This window comes from Bos mutus, chromosome 9 (assembly GCF_027580195.1).
Source record: "Bos mutus isolate GX-2022 chromosome 9, NWIPB_WYAK_1.1, whole genome shotgun sequence".
NCBI lineage: Eukaryota > Metazoa > Chordata > Mammalia > Artiodactyla > Bovidae > Bos > Bos mutus.
Window position 1 is genome coordinate 59,521,266 of NC_091625.1, and position 27,160 is coordinate 59,548,425.

Below are 27,160 nucleotides of genomic sequence, written 5' to 3' on the forward strand. Positions count from 1 at the left end.
TAGGCTTTAAAAAAACAAAATTCTTTTCAGGCAAAGCAATCTGTCTCAGATGTTGCCATGCAAGAGCCGGTTTGAATTGCACCTCATTACGAAATCTCCCCAAGCCTGTGTCAGTACAGCTCCATCAATTGCCCTGGCCTCTGGTTCTTAAATCGTATCCATCCCTTACATCAAACTAAGAGCTAAATTTTAGAAAGTTTTTCTTAGTCATTTGTATCAACTTACTGCCTCAAAAACTTGCAAAATATAAACATAGCAAATTTTTCTTCATCTTTGCTTATTTGAAGGGTAAATATTGATTTTTTTTTCAGCCATTTGGGTCATTCAAGCAAATTTCCTTTTCTCCAAATTAACAAACAAATGGAATAAAAATTGACTCATGCCTCTCCCAACCCTCCACCTCGTAAATAATCTGAAGTTTGAACAGCAATGTCCACAGACCCACAGTGCACACCACTGAGTCCGTCAGGGACAGACTCAGCACCCAGGAGCTACGCACATGTCACAGGGCGTGTGCCAAACGAAATTGCTCACAAAGTAAAGAGCTTTTAAAACAGAGCAAGTTGATGCTTCTAAAGAGCAATGTATATACAGAATTATGATACAGTTTCTAGGAAGACTGGAGGTCTGCCCCCAGGGCCTCACACCATCTTCCTTAAACTTCCTGAAATGCCACCATTAAACACGCGTGGCTTTAAGTTGACAAATCCTTATAGTGAAAATATTTTATCAGTGAATTCAAACACTTGGGGATCCTGGAATGTTTTGAGAATCAAATGAAAGTGGTGGATCCTTTCTACAGAATAAGGGACATAGATCCCCAAATACAGAATCTTGCATATAATTTTAGGGGTTCATAAACCCCAGGTTAAGAAAGCCAACTGCAGTGGCAGCTGATGTAATCAGAGATTTTCTCTCCATATGTAACTGAGATAAGCCATTGACAGAGGAAGTGGACGGGGGATGTGGGGTGACGGAGGAACAAGGTCCACGAGCATAAATGGAGCAAAGAACAGGTTTTCAGGAGGAAGGACGGGCAAAGAAGAAACTCCACCTCATGCACGTCTTAGAGCCAACTTGGCACATATGTAATGTGCTTTTTAAAAGTTCTGTTCGTGGGACAAATTGAGAGAGTAGCATTGAAACATACACATTACCATATGTAAAATAGATAGCCAGTGGGAATTTGCTATATGATGCAGGGAGCTCAAACCCTGTGCTCTGTGACAACCTAGAGGGGTGGGATGGGGTGGGAGGTGAAAGGGAGGTTCAACAGGGAGACATACATATACCTATGGCTAATTCATGTTGATGTATGGCAGAAACCAACACAATACTGTAATTATCCTCCAATTAGAAATAATGTTTTAAGTTCTGTTGTCATGATTACTATGACATTATTCTTTTCATTGAAGTATAGTTGATTTACAATGTTTCTGGTATACAACAAAGTAATTCAGTTACATATAATATAATATAAATGTTCTTTTTCAGATTCTTTTCCATTACAGTTTATTACAAGGCATTGAATAGGGTTCCCTGTGCTTTACAGCAGGTCTTTGTTGTCTTATCTATTTTATACATAGTAGTGTGTTTTTGTTAAACCCAAATCCCTGTGACATTATTTTTACACTTATTTTTCAGATGATGACATTAAGCCAAAGAGGCGGCTTCTGCCCAGGCACACTGTGAATCTTTGGCAGGGAAGCTTTTATAGTCCCTGGTTGTTGAGCTAAATCATAAGCAGTCAGGAGGTGATCCTGAAATCAGAGCTGGATGAGGAATCTGTGTGATGCCCTCACTGCCTGTTCTAACAGGCATCGTGCATCTTACCAGGGACAGCGTACTTGAGAGGGAAGAGAGTGGACACCTTCCTGGCACTTCTGTTTTCTAAGGAGGTTGTCAAGAGTGGAAGGGCAGTAGTAATAGCATTAGTGTGTGATGCTGAATTTTTTATCTGTAAAGAGAGGCTTCTAAGAGTACAACAAAATATCATGTTTGTATGCTTTGGGATAAATTACTGAAGAGTCATAAATCCTGTTCTATTTTCTTATTTTTTTCAGACACAAAAAGATTACCTTGAAAGATATTTAAAATCAGAGAGCTTGGACGAAGCTAAAGGTTCCGTGGAAGTTATGCCCAAGAACTGACATTACAGCATTAACCCTTATCTTTAGACTTGGGTCATCCCTGTTATCTCATTGTCTAAATGTACCAGAAGCTTCTTTTCTTTCCTTTAAAGATTTAGACTTTTACAAAGAATTTTACAAGTTCAAAGCACAGAGCACTGTAACTCGGCCGACTTGTGATATGTTCCACCTTCCCCCGGCCAGTGGAGACTGAGAACCTTTTAAGACAGAATGAGTTCGATATGTGAAGAGAGAATGAAAGAAAATTCTACAGCAGCTGCCCTCCCCGAGAGCTGTGGCTGGGAATTCAGCAGAGAAGGAGATGCGTGTGCTGCAAATAGAAACTCTACTGAGAAGAAAAACCAAGACTCCGTCTGCCTTGTGAGATCCCGGCCCATGTCGGTTGGAAGTGAGGCCTATGGTGAATCCTTGGCCCAGAGATAAACACAGAAGGATGCAAAATTAAGAGCAACCTAAGCAAAATGGGGAGTAATTTTCATGAGATGACAGGCCCTGTTTGACTTCGATAGCTACTGAGAAATGGAGAGAGTCAAAAGGAATGGCTATGCTGGGAGAAAGCGATCAAGACACACGTGTCAGAGAGGTGTCACATTGATTCAGACAGACTGTAATCTTTTTCCCTTTTTTAAAAAAACATTGATAGAGTGGATAGTTTGATATCCACTCTGAAACTATCAATTTAACAGCCACTGAAGCACGGAGTAACGAGATGTCAGAGTTTTCCAGTCAGCCTTCAGGCTTGTTGAAAGTTCTACCCATGAAAGAACTGGAAATTGGAGGGAGGAAGGAACAGCTAGATGGTTTTTTTAAAAAAAGAAACACAAAGAAGACATGTGAGATTCATCTTTTGCAAGCAAGAAAAGTCTAAAACAAGGAATAGAAAGTCTAGCATGTTGTAAATCGTAATTGAAGGAGATGCTAATCGAGACTCCATTTAGAGGAGCAAAAACTTATATTTATTCCCCTCCTAGCTGAAACTGTTTTGTCTATGTATAACTGCACTTCTTGGATTTTATTTGGGATTTAGAATGCTAAAACAGAATTGAATTGCTCTTCAGACCAGAGAGCCGTGGACAGTTGGTACAAAGTAGGTTAAATGGCCCCTGAAAATTCTAGAAAAGGCTCTGCAGCAAACCTTGTTATTTCTGCAGACAGGCCACCCCTCATCATCATGAGGCGTCTCAAGTAGGGCTGATGCTGCCATCTGGCCCTGCAGACACTGCCCAGGAAAGGAGCCCAACGAGGAGCCCTCATTGCTTAATTATAATCACAGGCAAACGCTCACCAAGAGAAAGTAAGTGAGAGGGAAAGGTTTCAATTCCCCCAGAGAAATACACTTCACACACTGACCATGCGCAGGAGGAAACTGTTTCTTCACTGCCTGGAGAGAACAACACACAGTCTCACCAGGCTAAGGTGTAGCTGGGGCACCAAACAGTGAGTGCCTCTGTCATTCTCTTTAGTGGGCAAATAGAGCTGCTCTCATGTAGTTCAACAAGTGCTGTTTTCCTATTTCTTTCTTTCAGGAACTAGAGATTATGAGAAAGAAATCAGAGAACTAGACTTGTGCTCTGGGCTCTGGTTATCAGCAACTGCCAGTAGAATTCAGAGTCCGGGGGACAGAATGCTTCAGCTCCCCCATGGACTCTCCAAGGAACATGCCACCAATCAGTGATCCCACTCGCACTAGCTCTGCTTGGACTTCGTGGGCCAAGACATCACATTAACACCCTCATCTCTGCAAAATCTCTTCATATCTGTATTGGATGAAAGCAAATCTTCTGGACAAATTGAAGGCTCCATAAGGTCTTTATGTTTTCAGATATCCATAGGCTAATCCAAAACACAGAACAAGCAAAAACTGAAAGAATATTCTATTCATTGCATGAGCCTTCTCTTAGGTTCCCTTATTCAGCTTGCTCTGCAACTGAGGTCTATGCCTAGATATTCACCAGTCTGATTATTTCCTCCTTGGGATTGAGATAGAACAACAGTGTGTAGGATGAAGAGGCAGAGAGGACAGGGCCTAGTTATGTCCTAAATTAAAAGTGAAAGGATAGATATTTCCAATCTCTTCATCTTTGTCTTCTAGTGATGTGCACAGAGCCCAACCCCTTCTTTTGCTGCCCAACATAACATAATTTTTTAAAAAACCAAAAATATCTCATCCTGAATCTTTTTCTTTACCCTCATTATCATCACCTTGGAACAGTAATATCATATAGAAGGAAGTAGACCCAAGATACCTAGGAATTTTAATATGATTTTTGGACTAACTGGATGTAGGAGGTGGAGGAATAGCCTGGAATCTAGGCTGAGTTCTAGATTTCCAGCCAGGAAATTGTTTGAATGATGGTACTACTACAGAGACTAGGATTACAGAAAGGATATCAGGTTGGAAAAACATAATGTGGCCAATTCTAGATACTTTGAGTCTGAGGAATCAGTGAGCAGTCTGGTAGGCTAATGAATACAGGCTCCAGAATTCACAGCCATTGTCTAGTAGACAGAATTAGACTTAAGGGTCTTTGACATAAAGGCGGGAGAATGAATGGGATCACCCAGTGGGAATATAGAGTGGAAACCCGATTGGAGTCATAAGTCTTGGGAATACCAAAAGTATGCAGCAAACAGAATAGGAAGAAACCACAAACAAAGTATTTTCATTAGAATAATGCCAGCTATACCAAATCTCAGAGTTCTAAATGATAAAAACTTGTTTCTCATGCATGTATTTCCAGTATAGATACCCATGGTTAGTAAACGACTTCCATGTGGACATTTAAGAACCTCACATCCTTCCTTCTCGGCCAGCTGGGAAAAGATCAGGAGTAGAGGGTCAGATGGGAGGTTTGGGGCAGGGGAGGGGGCAGACTTGGAAGAGGCATATATCACTTCTACCCACAGTCTGTTGTCCAGAACTCCATTTTATGACCACACCTAATTCCAAGAAATCTCAGAAATGTCATCTAGCTGTGTGCCCAGAAGGAAAATAGAATGGACTTGGTGGGTAGCCAGCCATTCTCTTCTTTGGAAAACTAAAAAGAAACAAAGAGGTAAGCAGAGATTATAAAGAAGTGTTATCTCAAGAGTCCAGGGGAAAAAAAACTTCCAGAAAAAAATGTATTTTTACACTTTTACTACTGTATAACATTGCGGGGAATATCCTCTTAGTCACCTCACTTTTTTGTAATCTGCTCAATTACTTCCTTTGTAAAGGAATTGGATTATAGGATCTCATAGGATGAACATTTGGACTTATAAATTCAGTTTGGGCACATTTTTCGGCAACTGCCCAATGTTTACCATCCTGTAGACCCAAAAAGTGATCTGGCTAACAACTTTGGAGGTAATTGAAGGTAATCTATAGAATTTCTCTTCAGAACCACACCCACCAGCTCAATTTCTTTTTCCACCAATGCTGCAATCATAACCTGCTCTGGCCACCTGTTCTTACCATCATCCCTCAGGTATCTATCTATATATCCTTAACACCAGTTCCACCTTGGCCCCTTGCCTCTCCACCATTGCACATCAGTCCACCATGCCCCCTAGAACCGCTGCTTCAGAACGAGTAAATCCTCTGCATCTTCAGCTCTCCTCTAGCATTTCCTTGATCTGTTTTAATTAAAACCTGAACACTCTCTAAGTACACTGCTTCCTTTATGGTCTCCAAAACAGTCAGTGTTTATAATCTCGTACTGTATCTACCCCAAGATTAGAGAGTTCTTTTTACCCCACAGAGCCCTCTGGCCATTGTGTGTCAACCCTCTTTAAAAAAAAAAAAAAAAAAAAGGTAGGAGAAAATAAGGGAAGGAAGAAGGAAGGAAGGGAGAAAGGGAGGTAGGAAAGAAGGGAGGGAAACATTCTCTAGCTCCTTGAGGCCTCGACCTTTAGCTATATCATCCTGTCCTTCTATGTCAAGTCAATTTCACCAAGAGTGAGGTGACAAGTGGGATCTTTCCTTTTTTCCCAGGATTGACAAGTAAAGCCAACTGCTGAGATCAAAAAGCACCAAGTAACCCAACCAGCACTCCTGGGAGCTTCTTCCCTCCTTACCCCAATCCCCACCCCATTTAGAGTTCAGAATAGCCCCTCTCCCCTTCAAGGCTGGTAGACAGGAGCCTCATGCCACCAGATCTGGCACTATAACAACAGATGCCAGCAGTGATATAAAGAAGGGCTGAAAGGGGTACACAAGGGCTTTTGTGTGGTTACCTGGAGGAGTAAAGTTGAGAAGGAACAATCCTCTTGTCTTCCTCCCCATTATCAAGCAGTAGGAGAATATTCTAAAAGTGCTCTTTCCCTTTAAGTTCAGGAAAACGTAATCTGTGCTCACATCCACTAAGCCAGGGACTGATGATTTTCTATGCCCTAAATGAGAAGGGCTAACAATGCAGGACTCTGGTTGGAATTTGGAAACAGAAGCAGAATAGAAATGACAGAGTTGCGAGAGGAACTGGGAGGCAGGATGAGAAGGTGGGCAGACTATATTCTCACCATTTTTGATGTCAAGGAAAAGTGAATTTCCATGGCTAGAGTGTGGTATAGATACTGCAGAAGATGTTAGCAGTTCCACAGTCCACCCCCAGGACAGCAGGCTAGTTCAATGCTATCTCTACAATAACTTTCAAAGATATACCCCAAACCTGACCTCTTCTCTGAGCTGCAGATGTGTTTGTTTATTTCTTTATTTAATTTCTCCACTCAAATGGCCCAACAGCAGCTCTACTAGTTTGCTAGACTTGCTGTAACAAACAACAACAACAACAAATTGTTGTCTCACCATTCTGGAGGCTTGAAGTCCAAGATCAAGGTGATGGAAGGATTAATTCTTCCCAAGGGCTGTGAAAAGTGAAAGTCACTCAGTCGTGTCCGACTCTTTGCAACTGCATGGACTGTAAATTGCCAGGCTTCCCTGCCCATGGAATTCTCTATGCAAGAATACTGGAGTGAGCGGCCATTCCCCTCTCCAGGGGATCTTCCCGACTCAGGGACTGAACCTGGGTCTCCTCCATTGCAGGCAATCCTTTACCATCTAAGCCACCAAGGAAGTTCACGTGCTGTGAGGGAAGGATCTATTCCAGGCCTCTCTCTTTGGCTTATGGATAATGCTCTTTTCCCTGCCTCTTTTCACATCATCTTCCTTCTGTGCATGACTTTCTCTGTTGCCAAATTTCCCCTTTTTATAAAGACATCAGTCATGTTGGATAGGAGACCCCACCCTACTCTAGTATGACGTCATCTTAACTAATTATGCCTGCAAAGACCCTATTTCCAAGTAAGGTCCCTGAGGGTTGGGACTTCAACATATGAATCTGAGGGGACACAATTCAACTCACAAGGCCTCACATTTGCCATGTCCCCAGTTAATCTCAGGACCTCTTCTCCCAAACCTGATCCTTTCCCAGTGTTCCTCATCATGATGGATGATACCACCAGCCAGCCAGCCAGCCTGTGAGCCAGGCCAGCCATCTCCTGCTTTGTTTCATCATCTGCCACAAATTTTGTCCACAAATTTTGTTATATCCTCGTATGTCCAAATATTTCTAGAATCCATCCACTACTTTCTTCTATATCAGCATCTTCCCTCCAAGCCACCATCATCTCTCTCCGCCTCCTGCAATAACAACTTGATTGGTTGTCCCCTTCAGCTCCCAATATTTTTTTTTGAAAAGTACAAGTCTAACTGTGCCACCATTACCATCACTTAAAATAATTAAATGGCTTTTCATTGTCCCTGAACCAAAATTCTTAACACAACTTATGAGGTCCACAAGTCAGGACTTTTACCTACCTTTCTAGTCATATCCCTTCCACATCACTCTCTACTTCTGGCACCATACTTCACTTTTTATTTATTGTCCTTTACCATACTTAAGTTTTTCAAGCTTGAGTATGCCAAGCTTCCTCCTCCACACTCGTATACACACTTCTCTGAATAATCTTCCCTCTGTGGTCTTTCTCCACTATCCATATTTAGTTAATTCTTACTTTTCATTCACTCAAAGAGTCAAAAAATTCTAAATATTTACTATGTGACAAGGCTCTGATCTAGTCACTCAAGGCATATCTGTGAGCGATCCATTAATTAATCCATTAATCCAGTGTGTGCATGCTAAGTCACTTCAGTTGTGTCTAATTCTGTGCGACCCTATAGACTGCAGCCCACCAGGCTCCTCTGTCCATGGGATTTTCCAGGCAAGAATACTGGAGTGGGTTGCCATTGCCTTTTCAGGGGGGACCTTCTCAACCAAAGTATTGAACCTGCATCTCTTGTGTCTCCTGCACTGGCAGGCAGGTTCTTTACCACTAGTGCCACCTGGGAAGCCCAAGTAGTACCAACAGTGCATGTGGACAGACTGTAAACAATACATCTAGTAACTGGATTAATAGCATATTAGAGAAAGATAGGGCTTCCCCTGTGGCTCAGCTGGTAAAGAATGCGCCTGCAATGCGGGAGACCTGGGTTCAATTCCTGGGTTGGAAAGATCCCCTGAGAAAAGGAAAGGTTACCTACTCAGGTTTCTGGCCTAGAGAATTCCATGGACTATACCCATGGGGTCGCAAAGAGTCAGACATGACTGAGCAAATGATAAGGAGAATGATAAGGGCTATGGAAATACAAGAAAAGTAGAGCAACACAGGAATGAAAGGAGGAAGGGGGAGTATGGGGGTTACAATTTTAACTATGGTGGTTAATACGGGCCTTCCTGAGAAGAGGAGATTTGAGCAAGGATCCCAGGGAAGTGACAGAGTTTTCCAGGTGGGTATCTGGAGGTAAGAACATTCCAGGAAGTGGAAGCAGCCAGAGCAAAGACCCTCAGAAAGTAGCATACCTGGCATATTTGAGGGCTAGCAAGGAGGACACTGAGCTGGAGCAGCATGAATAAGACAAAGAGCTGGAGAAGTGGAGTCACGGTAGGACTAGAGTTGGGGGTGGGGAGCAGATCATGTAAGGCCTTGTAAATCTTTGTAGGAACTTTGGCTTCTACTCTGGATAAAATGGGAAGTTTTCATAGGGGTTTTATTCGCAAATGAGAACTAAGATCTGATTTAGTTTCAAACACATTAATTTAGTTTGCTCTTTGAAAACAGACTTTGAAGGGTAAAGATAGAAACTGGAAGACCAATTAAGAAACTGTTAAGTAATCCAGGCAGGGGACAATGATGGTTCAGAGCAGAAGTGGTGGATGGTGGTCCCGGGTCTTAGGGTGCCACTTGGCAAAGGGACAAAATCAGTGTGCACTGGGGAAGATTAGCATGTAAGAATTACCATATACATTACCAGTATCCTTCCACTGAAGACCCTTCCAGTTCAAAACACTGTGCTCTTCTGTGCCTCTTTGGGGGTCATGTAAGTGTTTGAAGTCCTTTGTCCCCAGTTCTCACATGCCTGGCTTTCTGGACTCAGCAGAGGACCAGGGGTGCTCACTCTGCATCTCTCCTCACCACTGCTTACCTACCCAGCCTGCTAAGCTGCACAGTTGATTTAAAATGACTCCTCCACCTTCTGACTTCCTAACTTTTCCTCTCTCACCAGAGCATTGCTCACAGTTTCCTGTTGACTCACTTTTCACTTTCTCTTCACCTTCCCAGGTCTGGGTTGAGCAGGAACTGCATCTTACTCACTCTGCCCTTCTCTCCACGCACGTTCCTGGAGCTGCACCTTCTCCGCTGTGTCCCTGCTCAGCCATCGGTCTCAGTCAGGGAACGCCTGCTGCTCCAGCGGCAGCCCAGGGTCACCATGTCAGCATTCATTCATTCTTTCTCTGCTTCCTCCCCCATAGGTTCCTTTGTCTGCTTTCTCTCTCCTCTCTTGTGTGAAAATGACCCTGAATTCCTTGTTTTTCTCCTTTATTTTCCCTTTCAACCTTTGACAGTTTCTGCTTATTTGTGTCTCCAACCTCAAAAATACATTTGTTAACCTTCCTCCTGCCCTTTCTTTGCGAGGACTTGACTTGCTTATTCATCCACAAGCAATCGCCAAGGAAGCTAGATAAGTTAGTGTGGGCACCGAGCTCTCTGAATGCCTCTTATCAACCCTGGCAGCCCTGAAAAGCAAGGCACCACAGAATGTTACTTCTCGACACTTAAAGGCAGGTGCCCAGCTAAGAGAATTTTGTCCCTGTACTCCCAGAAGAGGATTAAGGACAATACAATAATATTTCATCTAGAACTCTAGAATAAGCAATGTTACCTTTCCAGAAAACAACTATGAACTGGGGAGAACGTAAAGAGGTCTCTCACTGTCAAAACATGGTGTGAATTCCAGGCACTAAAGCTGAGGCATGTGACCCACGGTAAAGTCACCTGGGATTTCATCGTCACCCATTTATGCTTATTTTTGTGTATTCTCTACAGTGGGGAATCAGATGTCCAACCTCATAGTCAATTAGAAATAGCAAATTTGAGGAAAGGAGATATTCTACCTTAGGCAAGAAAACTTACAGCAGTGAGAAGAAATAGTATACAGTCTGGCAGGAGGAAAACAGCTATAATAAATTAGCACTTGAACCGCATGGAAGAGTGGGGATTGTAGGTTGACAACTCTGTCACAGAAAAGCTGCTCAGATACAAGGTGTAGCTTTTTGGCAATTATGACCTAAGAGAAAGAAAAGAAAGATATGGAGATGCTGGGGTGTGGCAGGGAGACAACAGCAGTGGATCTGAGATATTACACGAGGGGCTTTAATGTGCAGGAAATGATTCGGTGACTCACACGCTCCCCATGTTTCGTTTTCTCCGAGCCCACATCCCTACATCTACCATCCCTGCTCCTCATTCTGGGCCCAGTGGTCTTCTCACCAAATCACAGACTTCAGAGGTAAGAAAGAGAGTATTAAAGTGACCTCCTCTCATGGTGGGCACCATCTGCCCCTCATCCCTTTAGTCCAGCCAGAGACCTGGGTACCACCATGCAGCCCACTAGGATGTCCCACCTAGACTCTACTGTGCCTTCCAACACAGCCAGCAGTGATGAGAGTCTACCAGGAGCTTTCATGAAGATAATAGCATCTTATCTTCACTGTGACCTATGGGGGAGATACCACCATCCCCAAGTTATAGAAGAAACTGAGATCTGATAGAAGAAGAGGTCAGACTGAATTCAGTTCTATTGAGGCAAAGCCTGTGGCTGTTATGCTATCTCATGCTACCCCAATGTACAGACAGCCATAATCTATGTCCTATCCATACCCCAAATTACTTGATCATTGCAATTCAAAATACATTTTCTCTATCCCTTTTAGAGAGCCAAAACTTATATTTTTAAAGTTTCTTGGTATTGTCTTTCTTATAAAAATGATCCAAGTCTAAGATCTGTAATATAGGTGTTCACGATTCAATTACAAAGACTTAGGAAATTTTTCAGTACTGCTGCACTACAACTTACGTACCTCTAAGCTATTTATCTATGTATTCAGCAAAGCATTTTTGGAAAGGCCTTACATTTTTGGTGATAAATTATTTTCAGATGATTCCCAAATGAATTAGCCTAGGGTCATGGGGTCATGGAGTATATATTATCTCCCTTTACTGGTTTAATGAAACTTCACTTGTCCACTGGAGTGTTGACTTTGTTTGTATGTGAACGATGATCAAAATCAGTAGAAGACTCAGTGAAAACAGTCACACTACAACCATTGCAATGACTACCCATTTTGCACCTATTCTTGAGGAGTTGTCTCAAAGGCACTTTAATGAGCTCAGTTGTTTAGGTTGATGTAAACATAAAGAAGTGAGAAGGGAGGACTCATTTTAATAGATTCCGCAGTGTGCACCTCATGCCAGACTTGAGCATTTCTCATATTGGGGGTCTAGAAATCACATTCTTGGTGATTATCCAGTTGGTCAGTTTCTACATTCCCCCCAGCACTCTTTTGATCTTCTTCTACTGTAACTGATAATGCCTCAGTCTTCTGCAAGATTCATGTGTGTGTATGTGTGTGTGCTCAGTCACTCAGCTACTCAGTTGTATCCAACTCTTTGCAACACCATGGACTTTAGCCCACCAGTCTCCTCTGTCCATGGGATTTTCCTGGTGAGAATACTGGAGTGGGTTGCCATTTCCTCCTCCAGGGGATCTTCCCAAGCCAGGAATCGAAGCCATGTCGCCACTGTCTCTCGCGCTGACAGGTGGAATTCTTTCCACTGAGTGAAAGCCCTCTGCAAGTTTTACTCTGGTTCAAGTGACAATTATTCACATGATTGTGAATAGCTGTTTTCTCCACAATCTGACCTTCAATCATATTCTCAAACACATCCTTCCCAAGTTTCAGAAGGGAGCAAAAGAGTGGCTAGGGGATTCCCCTTCTTGATGTTCATGTCATAAATCATTTCTGTGTTGGTTACCTATACCCAAGAAAAAAGCTGTATTTTTCTCAGTATGGACAGCTCTCCAGAGTCTGTAGTAGATGGATGGCCAACACAGAGGGGCACTGCACAAGGCTGACGCTGTTTTCCACTGCTTATAAAGCATGGTGGCAAGTCAGGCATTTTAAGTCATCCTGTAAACCCCAAGGAAATGTTCCCTGACCCACCAAAATGGCCTGTGAACATTAACAGAAACTCCTATTCAAACATAGTAGTCATGAAATGGAAGTGAAAAGGCAGAATAATGAAGTGCAGCAGGTTCTTTTAATAAATTTTTGCTCATTCATTCAACAAATATTTTCTAAGCAATTACTGTATGCAAACCATACTCTTAGGAATTGGGTTGGGTGACTGGTCCAAGAAGAAAAGCAACAGATTCGTCCGTGTGTCAGGGTCCAGTCAAGAGCACAGAAACCACATGGGGTATTCAGCAGGGTATCTATCACAGGAAATTGGTGACTCCAGTGTTGGAGGACTGAAAAGACCTCTCAGAGGGAAGAATGAGGTAACACGGGCTTATTAATTACTGGAAGTAATATGCATCTCAGGCTGGGGAAACACAGGAAAAACTTAGAAGTTGGAGGAGGCACCCCTCAAGCTGGGCTTGGTTATCTGCCCCTCAAAGAGCTGGGGTTGCGATGCCTGAGATGAGAGCTGGCACAGTTGCTGCCAGTGCCTCTGAGAGACGCCAGGAGGTGGGCTCCAGAGGCTGGACCCAAGTGCTGCTGATGAGGTGGTGGGCCATCCCTGAGACATGGCTTTCAGGAACATCAGGCAAACAGGAAGGAGAAGGTCCCTTCCGGTCTCTCTCCTGGTGTCCTTAATGACAGAGCCTAACAGGAGGAGGTATGTCATTGGAGCAGAGTGAGGAGGGTGCATCTCGAGCTGAGTGTGTCCATCACTTAATAACTGGCATACGTGGCTTCTATTGTCAAATCTAACAGGGAAGATGAAGCACGTGTGCAAATGCAAAGTTAAAATTAATAAGTAACCTCACAGTTGTATCATGTAGGTGTCATGAGGAGAACATACTTATTTCCAAGTTGGGAGATGAGGAAAAACTTTAAGGAGGGAATGAAATCTTACATGAGATTTGAAACACAATAAAGTCTGAATAAATTGAAAGAAGATAAAGAGAACTTCAGGCAGAAGGTACAGGGTGTCAGGAAACCACAGAGACCAACAGATTGGGAAGTAGGCTGGGAAAATATCATAGAGGGCTTTGAATTGCACACTAAAGAATGCTCTGGATTTTTAAACACTTGAACACTAAATTCTGCCAGATTGTTTGAGTCCCTGGTGATAATATTCAAATTTAGTGCAGGAAGTTGGGACATCTTTCCAGGGTGACAAGAGCCCTTACAATAAAGTAGATTGCAAGGCCTCTCAAAAATCAAATTTGTAGCACTGTAATTCTACAGTACCAGGCTCTCCAGGAGTAGTCAGTAAATTAAAGAAGTGCTAGACATTTCACTAAAGTCGGTGTGGTATTTAGATCATTTGCAGTTCATTTTTGGCATGGCCTAGAGGTGGAGACACTTCCCATATAAATCTCTGCCCAGCCGCCACGTGCACAATGGTTAGAGTGACACACCAGCTGTGTGACACAGTCATCTGTCATTCCTGAACACAGACAAGATGTCATCCGCTCTGTAAATAAGTCTATTTATTTCCCTGTTGATGGAAGTTACTGCATTCAAACAATGTGCCTTCAGCAACAAATTCCAGTGGCTGGGGGTGGGAAGACAGAATCAACTTGGGGTTGGCGTTATTTGTTTGAATCCATGGTGTGATGTGCAGGTAAACTGGCTCAGGGGGAGAGGAGGAAAGCCTTGATCGTTAGTAGTGTTTGCTGATTTCTGTGGTGTACATATATTAATACCATGGCCAATTCCAGGCTAGCAATCTGACATCACTAACCTTGAGACTGGGCAAAAATGTGCAAAATCAACTCTCGCAGACCGAGTGAGTTAGCTCCAGCACAGTGCTGGTAGGTGTTAGATCGAGGAGGAAATGATATGAGGCAGCCAAGTAGAAATGGCCTAGAAATTAGGATGATAATTAGGCTAAGGGAGAGGAGAGACATAGATGCAGGAATCAATAGCTCTTCCCAGAAGTATTGAAAACCCTTGGAAAGGTAATCCTAGGGGAAGAGAAGACGAAAGAGGTGACCAAAGATGTGCAATCATGGTCACCTGTCTCCCAGGTGAGGCAGTTTCTTAAATTCCCTGACCACTTTGTTGAGAAAAAGCATTTTACCCTCCCAAAGTCCACCTTAATATTTTCTAAAGAACTTAGGAAGGACTTCCCTGGTGGTCCAGTTCAGAATCTGCCTTGCAATGCAGGGGATGTGAGTTCGATCCCTGGTCCAGGAAATAAGATCCCACATGCCGCAGGGCAGCAAAGAGGCTGTGTGCTGAAACTAAGACCCAACACAGACAAATAAATAAATATTTTTTTATAAAGAACTTGGACAAATAAATTGTATCTGTTAAAATTTCCGAGGCTAAGATGTAATTTCATACAAGAAATGAGGCATATGCATAGCTTCCATTTTTTATTCTAGCCATCAAATGTTTTCCCCATGACTGGGAGAGATGTCCCATTTCTCTGTACTGAATAGGTCAATAGCACAAATAAATTTGTTCTGTAGAATTTCTGATGCATGGTGTGACAGTCTTATGTAGTTGTTTGCTAATTGCCTTGTTCACAAGCCTGAGTGTGGTAAAATATTTTATTCAGCCATAAAAATAATGACATTAAAAATTAAGTTAATAATGATTAAAATTAAGTATTAACCATTCAATTAAATTTAAAAATAAATCCAGGGACTTTTAATTCTCCTTACGGAGAAAAACAAACTGAGTTAATAAGCTTGACAAATATTTAATAAATATTTAACGTCATAGCCACATCCTACATGAAGAAGAAAAAAGTTAAAATTTGATATCAAAGGTTATAAAACTGTCTTACGGCTGAGCTCTTACAACACCCTTGAGTTAAACTAGGATGCTGACGGAGAGTAAGCTTGTGTTTTCAATCAAAAAGAAGGCATATAAATGGGAGCCAGTATTCGTGCTGATTTTCAAGAAACCGATGAGGTCTAATCAGTTTCTCACAGAAAACAAGGGATTTGAGTGCTGGCAAGTTCTTAAGCTCTGTGCCATGCTCTCCTCAAACACAAACGTGTGAGCACACACAGACACAAGGACAGCTGCAGCTGAGCCTACAAAGGTAGGGGCTGGAGAAGGGATGCTGCTTTGCAACCAATGCAGCTGCCCACCTTGAGCTGGAAGATCGCCGCATGCTTATTCTGCCACCTTGTGTGATGCACACATATTACAAGACAAAACATCTTCAGACACTTGTTCTATTAGCCCTTATGATGTTGGCTTTCTTCCTTGAAAAAAAAAAAAAAAAGAACGGTCCTATTTCAAGGGTTACCACCACCAAATCATTTGTGCAACTGAAGAGCAGTGATTTGACTCCCCAGATGTCCTTATCTTAGGAGTATTAATCAGTGAAGCTAGGGCAGAGAGGCTGGCCCACGTAAAAATACAAAAAGATAGGTTTATAAAGATGTGGGAATGGAGGACTTTTCTGGTGGCTAAGATTCTGAGCTCCCAATGCAGTGGCTCCAGGTTCGAACCCTGGTCAGGGAACAAGATCCCACATGCCACAGTTGAAGATCCTGCATGCTGCAAGGAAGATCAAAAATCCCTTATGCCACAACTGTGACTCGGCACTGCCAAATAAATTAATTGGAAAAAAAAAAAAAAGATGTGGACATGCTGTTTCTGGGCTCAGCTGACTCTTGGTCCTGGGAACCCCCTGGTGGAAATAAGGTGGAGCACAGGGGACCATGATGCTTATTTGGAGTCCCCAGGAGAGTCATGGGTGGGTAACCATCCCACTCACCACATCCACCACCATGCAGGCATTGAGGCCAGCTCCCACACTGCAACTTCACTGTACCTGCATCTATGCTTAATAACAGCAGCAGGGACTTGGAACCAGATATTCCAAATGACTTCCTGACCCCTCTGACTCAACATAGGAGGATCTACCCACCAAAACTGAGCTGCACTTGGAATTGAGAGACATTATGAACTGTGGAGCCTGCCTAACAGGGACGAGGTTACATCTTCCAGACCATGCATCCTGGACAAACCTTTACTGAGAGTAGGCCAGCGGTCTTCAGGCTGGACATGAAATCTTGTCATTCTTGTCTGTCTGGGCAAGGCAGCTGAATCATATATACTTTGGTTCCAAAACGAGTGTCAAATTTGATTCCTGGCACTACTGAAATGCTAACCCTATCTTAAATACAGCCACACAGGAGTAATGCTATTTATATCTTAAATGCATGTGTGCTAAGTCAGTTCAGTCGTGTCTGACTCTTTGTGACCCTCCAGACTGTAGCCCTCCAGGCTCCTCTGTCGATGGAATTCTCCAGGCAAGAATACTGGAGTGGGTTGCCATGCCCCCCTCCAGGGGAATCTTCCTGACCTAGGAATCAAACCTGCATCTCTTATGTCTTCTGCACTGGCAGGCGGGTTCTTTACCACTAGTACCACCTGGGAAGCCTATCTCAATACTTGGAAAATATTATCACTTTGAATAATATTGTTCTCCCTTCCAAGTGATTTATTTTCTGATAAAATTACTCTCTTGATTCTCACAACCATCTCTGAAATCCCATAAGTTGTCAAAAATGGTTTGCAATGACTTAATTAGAAGTGTTGTAAACATGCACAGAAAACATTTCTCCAGAGGAACTGTGCACCCAGGGGAGCCAGCTCTGGCACCTGTCAGTCCTGGGTCTGAATCCCACCTCTGACTCTTCAACAGACTTCTCTGATTTCAGTGTAAAAAAGACATAATATTAGCTATGTTGACAAAGTTTCCTGGAATATTGGCAGTACTATATTAGAGCACATGGAAGAAGCACACCGCTCAGTCATGTCCAACTCTTTGCGACCCCATGGACTGTAGCCCCCCAGGCTCCTCTGTCCATGGAATTCTTCAGGCAAGAGTACTGGAATGGGTTTCCATTCCCTTCTCCGGGGGATCTTGCCAACCCAAGGATCAAACCTGGGTTTCCTGCATTGCAGGCAGGTTCTTTACTGACTGAGCCACCCACATAGTAGGTGGCTGCTCCTAATTCTATAATAGCATTCAAGTGTGGTCAAAAGAGAATTGCAGGAAGAGAGAGGGAGACCTGAAATATATTATGCCTGACACTTAACGATGCTGATATGCTTAAATCTTATACATTGATATTACTGAGAAAATAAAGGGTGTTTTCCTTCTAATCTTATCATTTATTGACAAGGATTTAACAGGGATAGTATGCTGTGTTATGTTGTGCTATATAGTACAATGAAGTTCATCAATGGAATGTCTACTCAAAATTAACTGTGACATCACTGAAAGCACTATGGTGATTTACTGGATATTTACATGATCATATTACCAGAGCTGTCTGTAGCAGAAGACCTCAAGTTGCTTTATGTGAGGAAAAGATGAGGCTGCTGCCCAACCTGATAAATTCTATCCTTCAGAGTAATCCTATCAAACACAGGAGCAAAAGGCTGTAGAAAGAGATTTTATTAAGAGAAAGCAGCAATGAGCCATCAACCTTATTTGCACATGATCACATTCTGCCTCTACCCTTAGGACTGGGTCACTCAAGCTCTCAAACCAGGACCCACTTCAGATTGGGGGAGAGAGGGACCTTTTCTGACTCTTCTAAGGAACTGACAGAACTTCTGGGTTACACAACAGTCATTAATCCTCACCCCCAAGTAAAAATGCCCTTCTCCAGGTTTTTTTTTTAATTGGAGGATAATTGCTTTACAATATTGTGTTGGTTTCTGCCATACAACAGCATGAATCAGCCACAAGTATACAGAGAGTCTGACATTCATCTCTGAGCAGGAAATCCAGAGGTGAGGTGAGAGTTGTCTACTCCCTCTGCCCTTTGGGACCTTCTCCCTCAAGGACAAGAACCAAGATGTGTTCTCTGTAGCCCAAACTCAGCACAGAGCCACATGCATAGTAAAGGACTGCTCACATTTATTGCTTGTATGATCGAATGAGCAAACTCTTAAGTTAGACACAAAGATTTCCAATCATTATCAAGGGTTAAACTTTTCTGTTCAGGAGAGTATTATTTTGCTTAATCTTCCAGAATGACATCTAGCAATCTTTTCAAACAGTTTCTGCCACCTGCTTCTATATTTGTTATCATCCATCTCTTTTCTGTCAGAAATCTTTGTGTTATATTTAACTGAGATCCTAAAAGAAATTTAACATCCCCTGATCAGCATCTTTTAATTAGCATATTGAGCTTCCCTGAATATAAGAGTAAATTTCAGTATTCATCAAAGCTACTAATACTGACAGTTGAAAAACACTAGAACATTAAAACAATTGACGCAAACAGAAATAAATTTTTAGAGAATCCTTACAAGATAGGAAAACAATAAATAATGACCAGGAAAAACTATTCCCATTTGTTTCAGAAATGTCTGTATCTTCATGCAAAATAATTTTTTAGAAACCCATGATCTTTCAATAATATACATCTACTAATTTGGTAAAGCATACAATGACATGTGGAGGGCTGAGAACACTGCCTAACACGCAGCAAGTAAGAGAACGTGTTATTATCTACAAAAGGTTTTTCCAACTCAAAAATATTTAAGGAGATGATGAGACTTTTAAAATAGCATTAGCAGGATTAAGAGCTAGATTCATTTGATAATTGAAGAATCCTAATCTGTTTTGCCTTAAAAAATGTAATTTAATTGGTGTTTCTGTTACGACAAGCAGACAACTAACCTGATCTCCATCCCTATGGAAAAGTGAAACCAGAAGAAAAAAAATAGGTTTATATTTTAAGGATTTGTACAAAATAAGGAAAAGAACATTATCAATATAAAGATAAATGAACACTAAAACAGGCTACCTACAATGACTGGAAGATCTGTTTCTAAGGATGTTTAATGAGGGTCTCAATGAGCTAAACTGAAAGTCTCTCCTCTTGAGGACATAGAATTGATGACTATGGAGAACCCTTCCTAACTCTTGAAGTTTAAGAAATGTTGTGATTGGCATGTAACGAAGCAAAAAGACCCCCAAAAGAATCTTAATTCTCTACAAGAGAGAAAAAAATATATAATCTGAGCATTAAAAAAAAAAATCACACGTAGAGGCAATAGAGATTCAGAGGAATCCCACAAACACCTGGACAGCCCTAAATGTACTTGTTCTGTCTGGCTTCTAGGAGCACCATCTTTACTGCACCATTTCCGCCTTCCTTTTGTCTATCTCACTATTGTAAGCAAGAAAACAGATCAAAGTATAGAAAAGTTCTTTTCAGGTGCTTGACAGAGCATGAGTCTGTGTATTTCAAATGATACCTGTCACAGGAATAAAGCATGCCAAAACACTGGCTGTACATGATCGTGCTTCCAAGCCTGAGAATAATAACCCCCAGATTAGGACTAAGCCAGCCAGAAAGCCAAGAAGATGGATTCTGAGCAGCTCTTGTTATTGGAAAAGAAAAGACTTTTTTTTCAGATTTACAGTCAAGACCAGTGGTTTGAGACCATTCAGGACTTGTCAAGCTGAACAATATCCCTTCATGTTATATTGGAACAAAGGTTCTGCGTGTTGTTTACGCAGTTCTAGAATGGTGCTTTCAAAGTGCAGACTGGGAACAACAGGATCAAAATTGCTTGGGAATTTGTTAGAAATACAAATTCTTGGGACTAATCCTGATCTGCCAGTCCAGAAATTCTGGAAATGGAGGCTAACAGTAACTGTTTTAACAAGTCTTCTCAATGATCTTAATGGCAGCTGAAGGTTGAGAGGGCTTCCCTGGTGGTTAAGACAGTAAAGAATCTGCCTGCAATGCAGGACACCTGGATTTGATCCCTGGGTCGGGAAGATCCCCTGGAGAAGGGAATGGCAGTCCACTCCAGAATTATTGCCGGGAGAGTTCCACAGACAGAGGAACCTTCTAGGGTAATGGCACTGAAGTGTTTCTGAAATCATGTTAGTCCTCATCCTGAGCCAGAAGAATCATAGGATGAAAATTTACTCATCCGAACTCATTATAATAGAACACTCGTTCAGAAATTAGATGTCATGAGGAACCAAAGGAAGCAATTGAAATGGTTGAAAGGCTGAATTGGATAATAGTCCTCTGTGACTGAATTATAGTTCCAAAAAAAAGACACAAAGAATTGTGACATAATTTGCAATTAATATGTGATGCTTTTCTTACGAATTACGAGCTTCCACATGTTACAGCTGATGTATAACTAGGTGACATCATTGTGAAGTAAACCCTGAGATTAAACAAATGACCTGCTGAAAACTGAAACTGTTTCTGGAACAGAAAAGACACTGTGGTCTAAATCTGAGCTGTGTGCTCATATTAGTTCCACAATGGATGCAGAAGTTCACTAGCTGAATAGGAAACTGAATATATGTTGTGTCAAATATGGCCATTGAGTCTGGGTGATATCCTGATCACTGCCCTATTCATAAAAAAGCTGTCTGTTTGTTGAATCAAATACTGACACTAAAAACAAAAGATATGTTATGGAAACACACAGAGGAAAATAGAACATACTCTCTGACCACAACATACTAAAAACTAAATAATGATATGCTTAAATGAAAACTTCATTCACCAGAGGGAAAAATAGAACCATCTTCTGGAAAACAATTGGGTCAAGGAGGAAATCAATCTGTATAAATAAACGTAATTTTCTATATGTTTATTACTATAGAATTAAAAGGCTATATTTGGCGTGGTCTGAAGTAAAATACACTAGAAGATATACATAAAATTTACTTGGGAGTGTTGCTAGGAAACAACGTTTTGAAATAAACTATTTCCTTCAGAGTAGCTGAATCTGAAGAACAATGAAAAGACAGGAGAGATATTCTTCTCTTGGTCAGAGAAAACAAACAGCTTGTAAACATAAATCTCAAAAACAGTACATGAGGTTGACTCTCTGAGCCGTAGGCGCTGAGTCTCCAGGTATGACTGCTCATAGTCACACCCTGCGCAAAGTGATCCAGGACGGAAGAGGTGTTTCCGGTGTTTATTCTGAGTGCCTTCAGCTTTTGCAATCCAGTCTCCAAACTTGGGGCCACTTGTTCTCCTGGACTGCAACTTGCTTTGGTTCTTTTCATAGATTTGAGACAGAAACTACAGAATACTGTACCCAGAATTACAGACCAGTCCGTGTTTCCTCACCTTTAATCTCCCGGCCGTAACACCAAGGTCTTTCCCAGTATTGTCTATCATATGCTTTCAACCCTCTGTCAGCGGTGGGATACTCTGATGATCTGAACATTCTGGACTCAGAAGCCATTCAGACTGATTTGACTGTGGGCACCAATACAGAGAGGTTTTTGCCTGTAGCTTCAGCTAAGGCTCGGAGGGACATGCTGCTGCTGCTAAGTCGCTTCAGTTGTGTCCAACTCTGTGCGACCCCATAGATGGCAGCCCACCAGGCTCCCCCATTCATGGGCTTCTCCAGGCAAGCACACTGAGGGGACATGATCTGGAGGCAATTCCAGTGAGGAGTAGAGTAAGACAGGTGTGTTCTGACTCCTCTGAGGAGAGAAAACTTTTTCCCTCAGTCCTCTGACTGTATCTACAAGCTAACAGATATTGTAGTCTATAGTGACATGGAGTTATAACCTTTTTAAAAATCTTAAATTGAATACAGAGGGAGACGTTTTTCTCTAACTTACTTACAGAGGTATTTGTATGGCAGGAACAAGCGGGCAGAACTTCAAGAGAAGAATACTTTAACCTAGCGGTTCAGACTACAGCCTCTGGAGCCAGACCTACTGGGGTCAAGTCCTGGCTCTCACTAGCCTCCCTGTGCCTTAGTTTCCCCATCTGTGAAGGGGATGATTAATACCTATTGCACAAGGTTCATTTGAGATTAATTGGACTAATATTCACAAAATGCTTAAAATGACGCTTGTCATGCAGGTGCTAAGGCATATCAGTCATGTCCGACTCTTTACAACCCCATGGACTATAGACTGCCAGGATTCTTAGTCCATGGGATTCTCCAGGCAAGAATACTGGAATGGGTTGCCATTCCCTCCTCCAGAGGATCATCCCTACCCAGGGATCAAACTAGTGTCTCTTGGGTATACTGCCTTGGCAGGCAGGTTCTTTACACTACCGCCAACTGGGAAGCCCAAAATGATCCTTGTGTGCTGTGCTTAGTCATTTAGTTTTGTTCGACTCTTTTCAACCCATGGACTGTAACCTGCCAGGCTCCTCTATCCATGGAATTCCCCAGGCAAGAATACTGGAATGGGTTGTCATTCCCTTCTCCAAGGGATCTTCCCAACTCAGGAATCGAACCCAGGTCTTCTGCATTGCAGGCAGATTCTTTACTATCTGAGCCACCAGGGAAGCCCCCCAAAATGATGCTTGGTTTAGTCACTAAGTCATGTCCTACTCTTGTGACCCCATGGATAGTAGCCCGCCAGGTTCCTCTGTCCTTAGGATTTTCCAAGCAGGAATAGTGGAGTGGGAAATGATGTTGGTATATAGTAATTTGGGCTTCCCAGGTGGCATTAGTGGTAAAGAACCTAACTGCCAGTGCAGGAGACTTAAGAGACTTAGATTCGCTCCCTGGGTCAGGAAGATCCCCTTACAGGAGCGAGTGGCAACCCACTCCAGTATTCTTGCCTGGAGAATCCCATGGACAGAGGAGCCTGGTGGGTTACAAAGAGTTAGACATAACTGAAATGACTTAGCACACACATAATAATTTACTTATTAATGGCTATTAAATAAATTTAAGGTGGTTTCAAGCAGACACTCTGAAGGCAGGAGCATGTCTCCTCTCACTGAGCAGATAAGAGATCAAACTTGTGGATGAGGCACAGTGACTATAGTAGACCTTGCTTCTGAGCAGTTGTCTTAGCCTATGAGACCTAGCAATTGAAATGAAAAAGAATGCACGACAGAGCCACAAATCTCAGGCCCATTTAGAGCATTTTTCCTGAGATCTTCAATAGGCCAGCTAGTAGTACAATTAAAGCTTATTTAGCTATAACAAAATGGTAATAAAACATATTAAGCTTTATGGATCTACTCATAGGCAAATTTATAGTCAAGGGTTCTTATTATTTACAAAGTTAAAGATAAAGGGAAAATATAATCAAGCTATCAATTTAGAAAAAAAAAAACACAAGGAGCTTCAGAAAACAGAAAGACATAATCCTTTTTTTCTTTCAAATAGATAAAAATGCCTTTATTTCTAAAATGTGGCTTAACTACACCCATGGTGTGCTAAGCTTGTTTTGGAATCATCTTGCAGCTCCAAGTAAAACCAGGCCAGTGGAGGAACAGTCGGGGCTATTGGTTCCCGGCACCAAAGTGTCACTACTTCAGCAATTCAATCCACACAGTTATTCTCCAGATGTTTTTTGTGACGTATAGAGAGTTGTTTTGGATTCCTCTGTACTACAGAGGTCCGACCCTGAGGAAGACCAGCAGCCCACATCCTCTGCATTGATAGGCTTAATGATATGGCCTGGATTGGTGACAACCTTGGGCAAGGTCAGCTTTTGGAAGGCCCTCTGGGTGTTCCATGTAGATCCTATGGGGGTCTGGATGGTCCTTTCAAATTGTTGATGGTGTGTGAATGGATGCGGAAACACCTGCCCCTGATGAGCTGCTGCATGGCTGTTCCGCTTCTCATTGATAATCACGTTTGGCAGATTCTTGTCTTTCCTCAGAGGACCCTCAGGGGCTTTAATGAGAAACGGGCGTCTCTTCTTGGCGCTGGGCTTCAGGCCCATACCACCCCACTCGCTCCAGCCAGGCAGAGTCAGGTCCAGGTCCTTTGGCTTACTCGCCTCCACAGCTTCCCTCTTCTCTTTCAAGAAGTCTCTGATGACATCATCCCCAGCAAAAGCTTCCTTTATTTTCTGCCTTTGATCTGTCTCTTCTTCATCTTCCAACTCCTGTACAGTCATGGGAACTACCAAGGACTTCACAGAAGGCGATTTTGTGGTTAGGAGGTTCTGGAGATCAGTCATTTGCTCCTTCCTTTTCTTCTCCTTGGGGGCGCCAATATGATTACTTAGATTCTTCTCCAACTGCAGCCCTTCCACTGCAGTTCTGGGAAGTTCCTTGTTTTCAACACACCCTTCTCTGCCCAGCTCCTCCAGCTCGTCCAGAGTCCGAGCTCTCTTTGGCCTCTGCAGCAACATGGGCTCCTCTTCCTCCCTGGCAGGTTCCTCTCTCTGAGCTGTCCTCGCTGAACTCAGTTCTTGCTTCCCTGACTGATGGTTCTCCGTGATGAGTTGCTGAGACAGTGCCCTCAATTCGGACAGTAACTCGTGGCTGCTAGGATCCTTTGTTACACGTCTGTGCACTGACTCTGCCATGTGGTTGAGCTCAGACTTCTGTCTAAGTGATCGCCTTTCCTCAAATTCTTTCAAGAGAGTTTCTTCCTCCACCACTGCTCTTTCTTCCTCACTTTCAGAAGTCTCCTGGGCTTCAGGCTCCTCAACAGACTCCAGGTCTTTCTGGACCTCAGCCTCTTCGGCATCAATGAAGTGATTCCGGAACATCCAGGGATTCAGTCCATTTGCCTTTATCTGCACCCCATTCACCATGTCAGGGACAAGAGGTTCTTACTCTTCCTCCTGGCCTTCCTCCTCTTCCTCACTCTCAGAGGCCGCCTGGACCTTATGCGTCAGCACTTTGTTCCTGGCCAGCTGTTCCTGTATAGCCTGGTGAGCCTCCAGGTCATATTTGGCCATAATTGCCTTTGATTTTGCCCATTTCCCACTGTTCTGGTGCTTAAGGCTCATTCGCTCCATCATTCTGGCCTTGTCAAGTTTTTCTAGTTCTTCTAGTGCTGCACCAGGATTGACCTTCTGCAGCTTCTCAAAATCTTTTAAGGCTTGCTTGGCCTTTCCTTTCTTCAGAATTCTGTGATACTTTTTGCTTTTGATTCTCTTCTTTCTTTGAGCCCTGGCCTCGTAGTAGGATTGCAGGGCCCGGGTCCTTTGAAGCTCTGCTCGGCGCATCTTTACCTCTTCCAGGCTCATAGCTTTGAGAGAGGCCTTTTCCATGGGAGTCAGTAAAGGGTCTGTCACGGGCTGCTTGTTCTTATGGAGAAGATTTAAAATCTCCTGCTTCAGGGTAGTTCCTGCCTTCCAGCCACTGACCACGTGTTCGATGGAAGCAAAGGCTGATTGGGGCTTGCTCAGGGGAAAAACCAGCCGCTCTGCTTGCCAGTTCTTCAGAACAACAGGATCCCATTTGGAGAGGATTTGGGAGCTTTTATTGAATGCCACTTCTCTGTGGATCCGCTCAATCTCTTCTCTGTGAAGTGGTAACTCCACAGTCTTCTTCAATTTCACTCAATTTAGCTGCTTTTTCACAGCAGCCAATGAGGATGAAGTTTTAACAGGCTCAAGCAGATCTGAAAGGACCAGCTTTTCTCCTGATTCTTCAGAACTTAAACTGAACTCTGACACCTTCAGACTAGCCTCTGACCTCTCAGCCAATTTCTGCCTATCCTTTCCATTAAGTGAATTGATTGATTCCAGAAGCTTCTGATGCTTTCTTTCTCCATCTTTGTCCCCTTCATCTTCAATGGTGCTCAAGGGGTAGTCTTTTGGCAGATCCTCTAGTTCATTCTGTTGGTTCGAAGCCAGAAGATTGTTCTCCGCAACCTGGTTCGCGCTCATCTCAGCAGCCTGTCTCTCACATGGACCAGGAGCAGAAGTTTAAAGGCAAGACATAATCCGAATAAAATCAGAAATTAAAAAAAGAAACATAGTAGAGTTAATAAATTCAAGCTTAGTTCTAAAAAAATGAAAGGCAAAAATGGCACAATTAGAGAAAATAAATATTAAAAAGTGACAGAAAATATTTGAAAATTATAAAGTACACCATGGATAATTATAAGCAAGTAAATTAAGCAATCTCAGCAAAACAGACAATTTTCTGGAAGAAAAACATAAATTACCAAAACTGACTTAACAATAGAAAGAGAACCTGACAAGAGCAATGCTGGTGAAATTATTGATAGAGTTATTAAAGAACATCCCCTATAAAAGGCTTCAGCCCATTAACCAGGGAATTATTTCAAACGTTCAGGGAGCAAAGAATTCCCATGCTGAATATAAACAGTTACTGTATTGAGGAAAAGAAAAACACTCACATTATTCAATGGAGTGAATATATATCCCTGATACCAAAGTCTAATAAAGTTAATATGAAAATTAAAATCATAGACCAATTTTACCTATGAATATAGAAATAAAAATACTAAGTATTGTAAAATATTAGCAAAGACAATCCAGGGGGTATTAAAAAAATACCAATTCCAAGTAGTTATTATCCTAGGATTTTAGAGGGTTCAGTATCAAGGAACTTTTTATTTTATCACAGTAGTAGGCTAAATAACAAAAACTAATTTGTTCAACAGGTATTTAAAAGACACGTGATATTCATTCTATTAATGATACTTTTAAAAAGGGATAAATGGCTACTTCATTGACATTATTAACAAAATCTTTTCCAAATTAATCCCAACATTACATTTCATATATAT

The 27,160-nt window shown here is 42.3% G+C and overlaps 1 pseudogene; it reads right to left on the minus strand.

The window, feature by feature from the left end:
- Positions 1 to 23,848: 23,848 nt before the first annotated feature.
- On the minus strand, positions 23,849 to 26,291 carry LOC102264534 (U3 small nucleolar RNA-associated protein 14 homolog A pseudogene; annotated as a pseudogene).
- Between the last annotated feature and the right edge of the window lie 869 nt (positions 26,292 to 27,160).